Source organism: Ornithodoros turicata, chromosome 10 (assembly GCF_037126465.1).
Source record: "Ornithodoros turicata isolate Travis chromosome 10, ASM3712646v1, whole genome shotgun sequence".
Taxonomy (NCBI): Eukaryota; Metazoa; Arthropoda; class Arachnida; order Ixodida; family Argasidae; genus Ornithodoros; species Ornithodoros turicata.
This window is the reverse complement of record NC_088210.1, coordinates 8,914,101-8,930,682: the sequence shown is the minus strand read 5'-3', so window position 1 is coordinate 8,930,682 and position 16,582 is coordinate 8,914,101.

The window sequence follows — 16,582 nt, the reverse complement described above, 5'->3', positions numbered from 1 at the left end:
CTCGCGTTTCAAGCGACTGTGGAGCACTGATCCCCTAGCTCGCGAGTGCGCATCTTCTTCACCAGACCTGGTTTCGCCCTGTATTACAGACGGCCGTGTACCGCTCATCATCTGATTCCAGTGCCCATCCATCTTGATCTTCACCTGGCCGGTTTCCTCGCGTTTGAAGCGACTGTGGAGCACTGATCCCCTAGTTCGCGAGTGCGCATCTTCTTCACCAGACCTGGTTTCGCCCTGTATTACAGACGGCCGTGTACCGCTCATCATCTGATTCCAGTGCCCATCCATCTTGATCTTCACCTGGCCGGTTTCCTCGCGTTTCAAGCGACTGTGGAGCACTGATCCCCTAGCTCGCGAGTGCGCATCTTCTTCACCAGACCTGGTTTCGCCCTGTATTACAGACGGCCGTGTACCGCTCATCATCTGATTCCAGTGCCCATCCATCTTGATCTTCACCTGGCCGGTTTCCTCGCGTTTCAAGCGACTGTGGAGCACTGATCCCCTAGCTCGCGAGTGCGCATCTTCTTCACCAGACCTGGTTTCGCCCTGTATTACAGACGGCCGTGTACCGCTCATCATCTGATTCCAGTGCCCATCCATCTTGATCTTCACCTGGCCGGTTTCCTCGCGTTTCAAGCGACTGTGGAGCACTGATCCCCTAGTTCGCGAGTGCGCATCTTCTTCACCAGACCTGGTTTCGCCCTGTATTACAGACAGCCGTGTACCGCTCATCATCTGATTCCAGTGCCCATCCATCTTGATCTTCACCTGGCCGGTTTCCTCGCGTTTCAAGCGACTGTGGAGCACTGATCCCCTAGTTCGCGAGTGCGCATCTTCTTCACCAGACCTGGTTTCGCCCTGTATTACAGACGGCCGTGTACCGCTCATCATCTGATTCCAGTGCCCATCCATCTTGATCTTCACCTGGCCGGTTTCCTCGCGTTTCAAGCGACTGTGGAGCACTGATCCCCTAGCTCGCGAGTGCGCATCTTCTTCACCAGACCTGGTTTCGCCCTGTATTACAGACGGCCGTGTACCGCTCATCATCTGATTCCAGTGCCCATGCATCATGATCTTCACCTGGCTGGTTTCCTCGCGTTTCAAGCGACGGTGCTGTGCTGATCCCCGGTTGCCAGTTCGCACCTTGTTCACCAGGCAGGTTTCGCCCTGTATTACAGACGGTCGCGGACCGCCGATCATCTGATTTCCAATGTCCATGCATCATCTGCGCCTGGCCGGTTCCCTCGCGTTTCAAGCGACTGTGGAGCACTGATCCCCTGGTTCGCGAGTGCGCATCTTCTTCACCAGACCTGGTTTCGCCCTGTATTACAGACAGCCGTGTACCGCTCATCATCTGATTCCAATGCCCGTGCATCATAATCTTCGCCTGGCCGGTTCCCTCGTGTTTCAAGCGATTGTGGAGCACTGATCCCCTTCACCAGTGCGCATCTAGTTCACCAGGAAGGTTTCGCCCTGCATTACAGACGGCCGCGGACCGCCGATGATCTGATTTCCAGTGGCCATGCATCATCTCCGCCTGGTCAGTTCCCTCGCGTTTCAAGCGACTGTGGAGCACTGATCCCCTAGTTCGCGAGTGCGCATCTTCTTCACCAGACCTGGTTTCGCCCTGTATTACAGACAGCCGTGTACCGCTCATCATCTGATTCCAATGCCCGTGCATCATAATCTTCGCCTGGCCGGTTCCCTCGTGTTTCAAGCGATTGTGGAGCACTGATCCCCTTCACCAGTGCGCATCTAGTTCACCAGGAAGGTTTCGCCCTGCATTACAGACGGCCGCGGACCGTCGATGATCTGATTTCCAGTGGCCATGCATCATCTCCGCCTGGTCAGTTCCCTCGCGTTTCAAGCGACTGTGGAGCACTGATCCCCTAGTTCGCGAGTGCGCATCTTCTTCACCAGACCTGGGTTCGCCCTGTATTACAGACGGCCGTGTACCGCTCATCATCTGATTCCAGTGCCCATCCATCTTGATCTTCACCTGGCCGGTTTCCTCGCGTTTCAAGCGACTGTGGAGCACTGATCCCCTAGCTCGCGAGTGCGCATCTTCTTCACCAGACCTGGTTTCACCCTGTATTACAGACGGCCGTGTACCGCTCATCATCTGATTCCAGTGCCCATGCATCATGATCTTCACCTGGCCGGTTTCCTCGCGTTTCAAGCGACTGTGGAGCACTGATCCCCTAGCTCGCGAGTGCGCATCTTCTTCACCAGACCTGGTTTCGCCCTGTATTACAGACGGCCGTGTACCGCTCATCATCTGATTCCAGTGCCCATGCATCATGATCTTCACCTGGCTGGTTTCCTCGCGTTTCAAGCGACGGTGCTGTGCTGATCCCCGGTTGCCAGTTCGCACCTTGTTCACCAGGCAGGTTTCGCCCTGTATTACAGACGGTCGCGGACCGCCGATCATCTGATTTCCAATGTCCATGCATCATCTGCGCCTGGCCGGTTCCCTCGCGTTTCAAGCGACTGTGGAGCACTGATCCCCTGGTTCGCGAGTGCGCATCTTCTTCACCAGACCTGGTTTCGCCCTGTATTACAGACAGCCGTGTACCGCTCATCATCTGATTCCAATGCCCGTGCATCATAATCTTCGCCTGGCCGGTTCCCTCGTGTTTCAAGCGATTGTGGAGCACTGATCCCCTTCACCAGTGCGCATCTAGTTCACCAGGAAGGTTTCGCCCTGCATTACAGACGGCCGCGGACCGCCGATGATCTGATTTCCAGTGGCCATGCATCATCTCCGCCTGGTCAGTTCCCTCGCGTTTCAAGCGACTGTGGAGCACTGATCCCCTAGTTCGCGAGTGCGCATCTTCTTCACCAGACCTGGGTTCGCCCTGTATTACAGACGGCCGTGTACCGCTCATCATCTGATTCCAGTGCCCATGCATCATGATCTTCACCTGGCCGGTTCCCTCGTGTTTCAAGCGATTGTGGAGCACTGATCCCCTTCACCAGTGCGCATCTAGTTCACCAGGAAGGTTTCGCCCTGCATTACAGACGGCCGCGGACCGCCGATGATCTGATTTCCAGTGGCCATGCATCATCTCCGCCTGGTCAGTTCCCTCGCGTTTCAAGCGACTGTGGAGCACTGATCCCCTAGTTCGCGAGTGCGCATCTTCTTCACCAGACCTGGGTTCGCCCTGTATTACAGACGGCCGTGTACCGCTCATCATCTGATTCCAGTGCCCATGCATCATGATCTTCACCTGGCCGGTTCCCTCGTGTTTCAAGCGATTGTGGAGCACTGATCCCCTTCACCAGTGCGCATCTAGTTCACCAGGAAGGTTTCGCCCTGCATTACAGACGGCCGCGGACCGCCGATGATCTGATTTCCAGTGGCCATGCATCATCTCCGCCTGGTCAGTTCCCTCGCGTTTCAAGCGACTGTGGAGCACTGATCCCCTAGTTCGCGAGTGCGCATCTTCTTCACCAGACCTGGGTTCGCCCTGTATTACAGACGGCCGTGTACCGCTCATCATCTGATTCCAGTGCCCATGCATCATGATCTTCACCTGGCCGGTTCCCTCGTGTTTCAAGCGATTGTGGAGCACTGATCCCCTTCACCAGTGCGCATCTAGTTCACCAGGAAGGTTTCGCCCTGCATTACAGACGGCCGCGGACCGCCGATGATCTGATTTCCAGTGGCCATGCATCATCTCCGCCTGGTCAGTTCCCTCGCGTTTCAAGCGACTGTGGAGCACTGATCCCCTGGTTTGCCAGTGCGCATCTTCTTCACCAGACCTGGTTTCGCCCTGTATTACAGACAGCCGTGTACCGCTCATCATCTGATTCCAGTGCCCATGCATCATAATCTTCGCCTGGCCGGTTCCCTCGTGTGCGACTGTGGAGCACTGATCCCCTGGTTCGCCAGTGCGCATCTAGTTCACCAGGAAGGTTTCGCCCTGCATTACAGACGGCCGCGGACCGCCTATCATCTGATTTCCAGTGGCCATGCATCATCTCCGCCTGGTCAGTTCCCTCGCGTTTCAAGCGACTGTGGAGCACTGATCCCCTGGTTTGCCAGTGCGCATCTTCTTCACCAGACCTGGTTTCGCCCTGTATTACAGACAGCCGTGTACCGCTCATCATCTGATTCCAGTGCCCATGCATCATAATCTTCGCCTGGCCGGTTCCCTCGTGTGCGACTGTGGAGCACTGATCCCCTGGTTCGCCAGTGCGCATCTAGTTCACCAGGAAGGTTTCGCCCTGCATTACAGACGGCCGCGGACCGCCGATGATCTGATTTCCAGTGGCCATGCATCATCTCCGCCTGGTCAGTTCCCTCGCGTTTCAAGCGACTGTGGAGCACTGATCCCCTAGTTCGCGAGTGCGCATCTTCTTCACCAGACCTGGTTTCGCCCTGTATTACAGACAGCCGTGTACCGCTCATCATCTGATTCCAATGCCCGTGCATCATAATCTTCGCCTGGCCGGTTCCCTCGTGTTTCAAGCGATTGTGGAGCACTGATCCCCTTCACCAGTGCGCATCTAGTTCACCAGGAAGGTTTCGCCCTGCATTACAGACGGCCGCGGACCGCCGATGATCTGATTTCCAGTGGCCATGCATCATCTCCGCCTGGTCAGTTCCCTCGCGTTTCAAGCGACTGTGGAGCACTGATCCCCTAGTTCGCGAGTGCGCATCTTCTTCACCAGACCTGGGTTCGCCCTGTATTACAGACGGCCGTGTACCGCTCATCATCTGATTCCAGTGCCCATGCATCATGATCTTCACCTGGCCGGTTCCCTCGTGTTTCAAGCGATTGTGGAGCACTGATCCCCTTCACCAGTGCGCATCTAGTTCACCAGGAAGGTTTCGCCCTGCATTACAGACGGCCGCGGACCGCCGATGATCTGATTTCCAGTGGCCATGCATCATCTCCGCCTGGTCAGTTCCCTCGCGTTTCAAGCGACTGTGGAGCACTGATCCCCTAGTTCGCGAGTGCGCATCTTCTTCACCAGACCTGGGTTCGCCCTGTATTACAGACGGCCGTGTACCGCTCATCATCTGATTCCAGTGCCCATGCATCATGATCTTCACCTGGCCGGTTCCCTCGTGTTTCAAGCGATTGTGGAGCACTGATCCCCTTCACCAGTGCGCATCTAGTTCACCAGGAAGGTTTCGCCCTGCATTACAGACGGCCGCGGACCGCCGATGATCTGATTTCCAGTGGCCATGCATCATCTCCGCCTGGTCAGTTCCCTCGCGTTTCAAGCGACTGTGGAGCACTGATCCCCTGGTTTGCCAGTGCGCATCTTCTTCACCAGACCTGGTTTCGCCCTGTATTACAGACAGCCGTGTACCGCTCATCATCTGATTCCAGTGCCCATGCATCATAATCTTCGCCTGGCCGGTTCCCTCGTGTGCGACTGTGGAGCACTGATCCCCTGGTTCGCCAGTGCGCATCTAGTTCACCAGGAAGGTTTCGCCCTGCATTACAGACGGCCGCGGACCGCCGATGATCTGATTTCCAGTGGCCATGCATCATCTCCGCCTGGTCAGTTCCCTCGCGTTTCAAGCGACTGTGGAGCACTGATCCCCTGGTTTGCCAGTGCGCATCTTCTTCACCAGACCTGGTTTCGCCCTGTATTACAGACAGCCGTGTACCGCTCATCATCTGATTCCAGTGCCCATGCATCATAATCTTCGCCTGGCCGGTTCCCTCGTGTGCGACTGTGGAGCACTGATCCCCTGGTTCGCCAGTGCGCATCTAGTTCACCAGGAAGGTTTCGCCCTGCATTACAGACGGCCGCGGACCGCCGATCATCTGATTTCCAGTGGCCATGCATCATCTCCGCCTGGTCAGTTCCCTCGCGTTTCAAGCGACTGTGGAGCACTGATCCCCTGGTTTGCCAGTGCGCATCTTCTTCACTAGACTAGAGCCCTGCACCATCCGCGGATGGAAGCGGATATCCGCGGATACCCGCAAGATGCTTGCGGATTCGGATGAAAATTCAGAACTTTCTGCGGTGTGCGGATCGGATGCGGATGGCGCGAGGTCGGATCGGATGCGGATGTACCGCGTGCTATAATTCTTCCACCAGCATTTTTTTGTATTGCGCTGCGACAGCGAGCGAATGCTCGGGTTCACCTTTGACCATGCACAGCCAAGACGGGAGAGAAGGCATTCTGGCGTCTCGAACCGCGCTAGCACCGACGAGGTAGCGTTCCACGCGTTACAGAACGCTCTCCGTAACGCGTTTGTTGAAATGTTTACCTTTGCTTGACGTCGTGAGTCGTTCCGTGACAGCATGGAGGCATCCGAAATTATACCAACACATGCTTCCGGCGGTCTTTACGCGTCCTTCGAAACGTGCGGATTTTGCGGATCGGATGCGGATGGTGCGTTTTGGTCAGCGGATCGGATGCGAATGTAAACAGTTGTGTGTGCTGCGGATGCGGGTCGGATGCGGATGCCAAAAAACTCATCCGCGCAGGGCTCTACACTAGACCTGGTTTCGCCCTGTATTACAGACAGCCGTGTACCGCTCATCATCTGATTCCAGTGCCCATGCATCATAATCTTCGCCTGGCCGGTTCCCTTGTGTTTCAAGCGACTGTGGGACTGTCTACAGCGCGGATTTTTATGGAACTACATGACGCATGTCGCTGATAAAACGTTCAGATTTGTTCAAAGATGCACGTTATGCATTACTTTCAGACCACAAATTATGAAAAGCGTTGCATATACGTTCAGGGTTTTTACTGCATATGATAGACTTCGAAGATTTTTAGTGCATCGTTGCCCGCACAGTTTTTAGCGCATGTGTATCCACGTTCTAGTCAATAACTGTAGCGACTCTTAATCGAGGTTTTCGTGAACCTTGGAAATGTGCACTCGCTTAGCGCAAATAAGGCGCATCGACCAGTTCCAGCCGGCGCCGACTGGGACAGGAATGAATTTTTCCTGTTATCTGAAAAACGATGCAGAGACGTTTCAGGAGCACGCACAGGTTGAAAAAAAGTTTTCGTCTTAGAGATACGGGATCGTGAAAAATGGGCACAGTAGGTCTGCTTATGTAGAGTTACCATGAGGGTGCGCGAACCAAAAAAATTACGGGTTCGGTTCAGGTTCAGGAATTTTTGTTCGGTTCCGATATAGTTCCGGGGCGCGGAAATAACGGTTCGAATCGGTTGATTCGGGTTCATAACTGCTCAGTGCACTGCAAAAAAAAAAAAAAAAAAAAAAAAAAAAGCTGCGAACATGCTCTGGTAATACGCTAGAGTGTACGGAACAGGAAAGCTTTCGCATCAACCACAGTCAACAGCGTTTTCACATCAAGCATTGATTTGTTTTAAAATATGCACGATCAGTTGATGTCAACGCACGTACACCAGCTCCCGTGGCTCAGTGGTTAGCGTGTTAGCCATGTCACATCGAGACTGGGAGGTACCCGGGTTCGAATCCCGGTTCCGGCTGTGCTGTCTGGGGTTTTTCCTGGGTTTTCCTCAGACGCTTTCAGACATATGTCGGCACAGTTCCCCTAGAAGTCGGCCCAGGACGCACATATATTCAGGGTGTCAGTCGTGACGTTGCCCACATACGTGAGGCCGACAACGGCAAGCCCTTTCACCACCACCAACGCCCGTGCGCACGCGCGTTGTTGAAGCCGAACAAAAAAAAAAAAAAAAAGAAAATGTTAGGAAAATAATGAGTACATCTTTTATTAGTATAGTATAACCTACTTTTTGTGGTACCCAGATCGTCACAGGCCTACAGAAGAGGGAAAAAAAGAACAAGAAGGCATAGATTGAGAAGTTACCCGTCAAAAAGAACTCGTTACAAGTTAAGTTACCGTGTGAAAAATGTAGATAAGTTAATAACGAAGTTCTTCAGCCTGAAATGTAACTCACAGTTACTGAGTTACTTAAAAAATGAACGAGTTACTTCTAAGTTACTTCGGACACAAAATAGCATTACGCAGGTGCAGAGCGCGTGAGCAGTTGAATTAGACCTTGACTTGCCTGCAGAGGAGTGCAACACGCTTAGATCGTTTTCGTTTATGTCCAACAGTAGACCTCTCCGTGTTTGTAAACAAATGACGTCACAGTGTTCGACAGCGCCACGAATTTGGTAGAATTGAACTACGCTCGAAGCTAGAGAACAAAGTCGCGCCCGAAAGCCAAAGTCTTGAGGGGATTACGATGTCTTACTCCCTGTGGGCGCACAATGGTTCAGCTTCATTTCAATGGCAGCGGTTCTTACTTCCTGAATAAAATATCAACATGTCATTGATTGAATGTGATTGAATGAAGGAACCGGAGAGAATGCAAAAAAAAAAATGTGGACGTGAGTGAAAAGCGAGTGAAAGTAACTTGGAACTTAAGTTACTTTGGCAAAGTTACCTGAAAAAGGAACATCTTCCTCTTAAAGTTACCATGGCGCAAAAGTACCGAGTTAAGTTACAAGTTACCTAGAAAGGAACTTAGTTACAGTAAGGAGTTACCTCGAACTCTGCAAGAACGGATATATGTATATAATGGTTGAAAAACAAAAAAAAAGGGAAATGTTACCTATGCAAGCCTTGCATAGGTACATGAGGCTTGCTATTCCCAAAAGGAAAAACGCAGAAGAGAAACAGCAACACAGAAAACTTTACAGAAATATAGACGAAGACAGGCTCGAGCGTCGTGTACCTTGAAAGAGAAAAAAATTAATAACGCTGAACCGTTAGGTTCAGTTAGTTAGTTTAGTTAGTTCAGTTAGTCATTAGTTTAGGTTTAGTTCAAAGATGGCAAGAAACTGTGCATAATGTAATGCTCGTCGTATTAAATACGATAAATATATCGTATCGTATTAAATGTAAAAAATATAGAACTTCACGAGCTCGCTTGCTTCTTAGCCATCTTTTCATTGAAAAAAAAAAAGAAAAAGCAGGGAACCGGTTCGGAACAAAATATTGGTTCAGTTCCGGTTTTCGGTTCGGTTACGGTTGGACGCCTTGGCTATCGTGCGATTATTTTAAAGCGCTTTTATGGGAATGCATCAGATATGCAAGTGTACATATTTACTTCCCGTAAATAAACCTCTCCTGTTTGTAAATAAATGACGTCATAGTGCTCGACAGCGCCACCAATTTGGTCGAGTTGAAAAACGCTAGAAGCTAGGGGGCGAACAAGGTCGCGCCCGAAAGCCACGGTCTTGAGGGGATTACGATGGTCTCTGAAAGGGACGCGACCTTCGGTCCTACTTTTCTGTCTACCAACGTCATGATGACGTTTCTCAAGTAGCGTTATATTCTGCTAACGTTTCTTCGATTGAATTAGTCGTTCTAACTTTCGCATAGAATCGAAAACACTGGGCAGATATTTTTTTTTTTCCCTAAAGAAATAATACCGAATTTAACTTCGCCGAAATTTAACTGCGTGCGCTACGGACAGGTCGGATAGCCAAAATTGGAGACGGACAGATTTTATTAGCAGCAGGAACTACTTTTGTTAAGTTCACAGTATCCATACGATACAGCCGTGCAGAGCCGTCGTGAGGCGAGCTTCCGCCTGGGGCAAAATTACGCTAAACGAACCCCCCTACCCCCCCTACCACAACCCCCGTCCGCTCAACTTGACACTCTGCAACCAAGAATGAGAAAAAAGCTCATGTGCAGCTCAAAATTATCTTGACTCTGGGTTTATTGACCAACCTAGCTCTCGGAACCTGCCGTTCGGCGCCCCCTCTGGCAGAAGCGCCCGGGGCGGCTGCCCCTGTCACCCCCCCCCCCCCGCTCCCCGCATAAAAACGACTCTGCAGCCGGGGTTCCTTGAACACTTTGCATGCCCCCAATCGGTCTCCTTAGCGCAGTCAATGCACGACAAAAGGATACGGGGGATCACTCGATAAATATTACCGGCTCCGTCGCGCTCTTCCTTGACGTACTTCTTCTTTTTTTATCTTTATTAAAAAAGAAATGGGAGACACACATTCCTGGAGGGCGCCTATTTTGGCGATCGCTCACAATTTAGAATCCCCTGGCGCGGAGAAATGAATGGGTGGGAACATTCGCAGAACGACCATTATTTCTCGGAAGTTTTGTTTCTTGCACACGACAGGAGGCCACAAACCGACGATGGAATCTCGCTGTGCAGGTTGCCACAGTTTGGCTTTCCCGCCACACAGACTCGTTGCTGAGGGAAACACGTTTTGCGCACGCGCATCGGCGAGGAGCGAACGACGACCGATAAAATGTCGATGGTCACTCACACGGGTGGTCACTCACACCGGCGCGCTTTCGGACGTCACACGGAATGGTGAGAGCTCTCCTTTTCTGTACTCTCGGGAAGGTTACGTCACATATTGGCCGAGAAGACGGTGCGTAAAAATTTGGAAATTCGGCGCGAAAAATCGGTGGTTTTCGCTTAAATGTTTTAAACCTCATGACACGCCGGGGAAACGAAACTGGCGTGTAAAAGCGAACGCGTCGTGGCATTCGCATTATTCGCATTACGGTACCAATTGGAGACCTGGACTCGATGTAATCCATAACTTAAAAACCCGAGACTAGGGGACAAAAAACGACAAACACAGACAAGTCCCCTTTTGTCCCCTAGTCTCGGGTTTTTAAGTTATGGATCTATACCACCAGCTCGCTTGCTACCTCTCTATCCTCTCGTTCTCGATGTAATGTTATTGCCAATCACATGTTAAGGGATTCGGACGATATCGCACAGCGCTTCTTTCGTTGCGACAACGTTAAGTTCGAAAGTGCCCGCTCTGCATTAGCGCTTCGATCAAGTTGAGCGCTGCCGCAGCTATACTTATCAACAGGTGCTTCAACGGAACGAGTAACTTGAAGTGCTCATTCCGGTAATTATCGGCGTATAGTTATTTTCTCGGACCGCGTAAAACTTTACCTGACTTTCGCCTGTCGGTGCACTTCGGTAAATACCGAAAACTAGAAACACTATACTTCGAACCAACTTACTCTCGAAGAGGTGACGATAAGTAATAACATGGTCAGTGTATCTGTCAGTTGCTATCTACGTAAATTACGTAACTGAATATTTTACGTCCCTGCACGGTCTCGGGAGTACGATACCCGAATTCTTCTGGTGGATGCCGCCTTTGACTTCACTCTTTAATAGCTGTTGGACAGATGGCCTCCCGTGCCCTTTCGTGAGGGAAAGTGCTCAGAGAGGTTCCGTCTCGGCAAGGAGACGCCCTACAGACCGGTGTCTCTACTTTTGGGGGCGGGACACCCTTCTGCCTCTTCGCGACGTCCAACGCGTTTTTAGGGTCGTGCCGCGCCGACTGGAATTGTTCAGTTTGCGTCATATCTGTGCGGAAAGATTGTAATTATTACCAGTGCTCAGGAGAGCTTAGATTTTCGGTGTTCTTGGAAACTTTTTTTTTTCAGGAGCCTCAAGCAGCACAGTGTACTGAAAGTCGAGTGCAATAGGGGAGGACGGCTATAGGTGGAAGGTCTTGAAGAGACTCGTGAAGCTAAATAACATTGATAAGACACATACCGTCCACCCCCTATTGCATTCGACTATCCGTTCATTGGGCTGCTTGGGGCACTTGGAAGACGACAAAAGATAAAGATCTCATTTCACGCTGTTTTTACTTTTGTGATCTCTCGCAAAATGAGAGTTGTAGTCTGATTAAGCCCTAGAAAAAATGTATATAAAAATCGATACATTCAAAAAGATTTCGACCACATAGTGCCATCTTGAACGTTCATTTATATATTTTTATATATATTTAGTTATTGTTCTTCTCCGCTATCGTTAGCTGACGCTGATTCGCTAATGTAGAGAGTGTGCCGCGGGGTATTCAGTTGCCCATTGCGTTCCCGTTGCGTACCCATCTGTCCGTGTGGTTCCCAAGGATGGAGTAAGATTAAGTGTTTATAGAATTTCAACTTCAGTATGACCTACCCGTGCCACTGTATAATGCTATGTCATGCGTTGATTCACACTCAGTAATTTGCTATGTACAGTACTTGAATCACTTACGAAATTGCTGTTGTCGAAAATACGAATTCACTTATTTCAACTACCGAGAGGTCGAGATATATGGCACACTGCGCGAGGACCGTCTGTTATTTTGTTAGTTTCCCGTAACACAAATACTGTACCGCATAAAAATTGAAAAATTCTGACTTGGTAAGCAATTGACAATAAGTAATCTCTATGGGTTTTAAAACAACTCTCATTTATAAAAATTTGACTTTGCAAGGGTGGTGGCCATTTCTTCTTTCTTCTCTCTCTCTTCATTATTATTTTTTTTTGTGTGGGCCCTGGGACATACGCTCCGCCCCCCCCCCCCCATTGAACTCGGGCAATGGCCTGGGACGTAACCTAGCCACATATAACGGGTGCATAATCAATAACATGACCCCCATCAAAGCTCTCTTGACCTTTCTGGACGCCATAGAACTTCGATCCTTATTCTGAAGGGGCTCATTCTTTCATTCCCCGAATCACCACCAGCAATGGGGTACAGTATCGCCCCTGGTGATGAAACTTCCCATTCATTATCTCACAATAAAGTTGTTGTTGTTAACGTAACAGGTTAGGTACATAATTCCCATGTCGAACGTGGTAGCAGAAACGCGTGAGGGTGTGATGTATTTATTTGAGGAAACAGAGACGAAGTTTGTTAGAAACGCAAAGCCGACGTTTTGGTAATTCATTAAAGAAAAGGAGAAAATAGAAAAAAAAAAAGAGGAAGGAGAGAGGGGGGAGGGAGATAAGTGCGTAGAGTTCTTGAAGTGGATCCGCAGGGTCGTAGGAACGGTTTGCGGGCCCGACCCTATGCCGACACGTTACGAAAGAAGAAGTCCAAGGGGACTTGATGTAGGACACCAACTGTACAGGGTGGTCCACCAACCGTGATAGAAATTCATTGTAAAAAATGTAGGCCCCAGAGAGAATGCGGTCGAGCGATTTTTTTCTGCCAATAACTTGCCACATATTGGTAACAGTTTTATTTCATTTCAATTGACGGAAAGTTAATTTCTTGAATTGAACTCCGAAATTTCCCAAGGCAACCTAACGTTTTCTTTGCGGAAATGGTTCCCCGTGGTCATTTTACTCAGTATAGCCATAATCCCACTCGTAATGCAATGGCCATTGCCGAAATAAATTCGCCGAAAATCCGTGGGAATGAGCCCTTGGCTCCGCCTCTTTTTTTTTGACTGTTCGTAGTTTGAGCGCAAAGCTGCAAAGAAAGGAGATTACATTAACACGCCACACGGGGGGGAAAGGTTTACAAGTCGTCGGGTGACCTCATTTTTGATAAGATAGCTCTGATTCCCGCACTCACCGCGCGTGTTTCTTCCGTGGGTAAGGCTTCTAACCTTTCCCCCCCCCCCCTAGACTGGCCTGTCAATGTAACCTCCTTTCTTCGCAGCTTTGCGCTCAAACTACGAGCCGTCAAAAACGAGGCGGAGCCAAGGGCTCATTTTCGGCGAATTTATTTCGGCAATTACCATTGCATTACGAGTGGGAGTATGTGCTATACTGAGTAAGATGACCACGGGGAACCCATTTCCGCAAAGAAAACGGTAGGTTGCATTGGGAAATTTCGGAGTTCAATTGAAGAAATTAACTTTCCGTCAATTGAAATGAAATAAAAATGTTACCAATATGTGGCAGAAGTTATTGACAGAAAAAAAATCCCTTGACTGCACGTCTCCCCGTGGCCTACGTTTTTTACTATGAATTTCTATCATGGTTGGTGGACCACCCTGTATACGTACATTTATTTACAAGGAACTTCTAGTTACAACTGCTAGCCTAAGTGGCAGCAAGACCATCAGCAGAGCCATTTATAGGGAGAGTTTGGCCACTCTCTGATCTTTTGCCGCCTCATGGGTGGTCCACTGATTTTGACTTCAGAGTCGTCGTTGCGCCGCCGAAAAAGCCTGAATCCGAGCGGAATCCGCTTATCAGCCATCTAATCCGCGCCACTTTGATGCTGTCCGCCGGCTGGTCCACAGCTTCGTGGTCGCGCTTAATATAATCTACAGGAATAACCGGCTTATGACCCACCGGCGCCAGTGATAAGGGGGGCTTTGTTGCCGAACTGAAAGAGTTCAAGGACAAAAGGCTTTCCAAGCAAGTAGTACACACGTTCTCTCTTTGGATTGTAAACAACGATCAGCATCAATATGGCGTCGGTGACCGGTTGACGACTGGATAACAATGGAGCATGACGAGGGAGGTCGTTCAGCCGTGACGTCGCATGACGCGCTCTAAGTTAGGCTCCTCCTAATGGCCAAACTCTGACCATCAGCAATCAGCCCCGCCAACATGCGCGGGTGCCTTCTTAAAGGGAAGGCCCACCCTTCTCCCACCAATCAGCAGACATGACACTGATGTTAGTACCAACATTACAACAATGTGTGGTGAAAGTGAAAACACCTCACCCAAGCACTTCGTCAATCGAATCACAGTTGTGCCGCCCGACAAGCGTCAGCTTTTGTCGCAGCGTTCCAGAGCGACGTGCCCCTCAGTGTTAACCTTGGATTACCCGTTGTCCACCCTGGTCCGTCGTCACTCTGCCGCTTGCATGATTATAACCCTGCCTGGAGGCACCTCAGTGATGTATGTAAAACAATCACCAAAGAGGTACACTAGTCCCATGTCCGTAAAGGTCCCATGTCTGCAGTGGCGTATCTATGGTGTGGCAGGTGTGGACAGGTGCCATGGGCGCCAGGTGAACAGGGGCGCCATTATGTGGTCGGGTGTGAATGTGCCAGGTCGGACACTCAACCTGGCACATTCATAAATGATCTAAAGCACCCGCCATTAGGGAGGTTGTAGTGTGAAACCTAGTGCGGACCACACGAAAACGCATCACCAAGGACATCATGTTAACCATGTTGCCATGGGCGCAGGTAGCTCTAGATACGCCACTGCATGTCTGCGAATAGGCGCACTGCAGAAAGAAGGTCGTCGGCAAAGCGCACCAGCAAGAGGCTGCGCGCTAGGAAGCGAAAATAAAACCCACTGGTGATTCGTCACTCGTTCGGCGCTCATGTGGATCACAGTTGCCTTAGAAGTCGTCCCAGGACGCGCATTCCTCCAGGGCGTCAGTCGTGACGTTGCCCACCTCTGTGAGGCCGACAACGGCGAGCCCTTTCACCAGCACCATCACCACTTAGCTCTTTTATTAGGCGAGCTCGTTCATTAGCACCACCACCACTACTTATTCAGAGGTTGTTCAGAAGTTTTGCGTATTGCAAGAAGAGGGCGCGCTGATGGTCCCGAAAGCAATGGTCCCTGTTCTGGGTTTCGGTTCTTCCTTTCTCGGGCCTGTCCTTTTCCGTGACGGACCATCAAGCTTCATTCCTTGGCACTACTAGATACCATTTATTGTGAAGTAGCACAGCGGCAATACACACACACACACACACACACACACAAAGATACGATGAGATGGGCAGTACAATCGGTCGCATTGATCTCCTTTGACCAGAACAAGGCATTTGGTGATGGTACCCGTACGGTACCAGATGGCAAGGCCAGTCTTGGGTAGTGGATAACTTTCAAGTTACTTGTAACTGTAATTAGTTACTTTTCTACGAACGCAACTTCTAACCATAACTTGTTACCGCTTTTGATTACAGTAACTGTAAAATGTAACTCACCTTCAAGTGCACGGCCTGTCTGCAGAGGCTTCAAGTGCACTGCCGACTGCCGTTTTTCCCAAACAGGAATTCCACGAACTTTGTCATCTAAACTCCCACCATGCTGTTAAGACCCATGGAAAATTCTCTATTTATAACACTGTATCACTGTGCTAGGTTAATACAAGTGCACTGCAAGCTTCGCACTGATGCGCAGGAGCGCTCGATGGGCCAAGTACTTTGGACAAGCTGAATGGTGTATGGTCGAGAAGCCCAAGTTGGTTTCGAAACTCCCGGCGTTCACTCCTGTACCGGTCGCAGTCCTCGATGATATGGAGGATCGTAGCTCAGGTGTGGCAAGCTGAGCACAGCGCCGTGTTACTGTAACCCAGCTTAACCCGGAACACAGGGGTGAAGGCGACGTTGAGTCGTAGACGCCGCAGGAGCGACATAAAGCTACGGGTCCACTGCATGGAGGAGTGACCATTGAGTGATGTCATGAAGCCACTGGTGGCGGGCCAAGGGTGACAGCAACGCAGACATGTAGAAGCGTCTATCTCCGTTGGAGAAGATAATGGGCACGGCTCTGGAGACACGGTCGGCTGCAACAGCCGCAAAGTCTGCCTCCTCATTTCCCTGAATGCCAATGTGGCCGGAGGCCCACTGTAGGGTCAACCGGTGTCCCAGTTCGCCCAGAACCTTGAGCGCATTCAGGATACTAAGTACCACCGGGGCTAAAGACCCGCGGATGTCCATGCTTTCTGCACGTGCAGGGCTGATTTTGAGTCAGTGCAGATCACATGTCAGCGAGGAGGGTAGTTCAAGACAGACTTTAGGGATAGGAAAATGGCATACAGTTCCGCAGAGGTCGACGAAGTGTGATGTGGCAGGCGAAATGATATTGACTCGTCCGGTATGACAAAGGCAGTGGAGGAGCCATCCGTCGTAGACGAGCCGTCTGTGAACACAGCCAGTGCGGCCTCTGCAT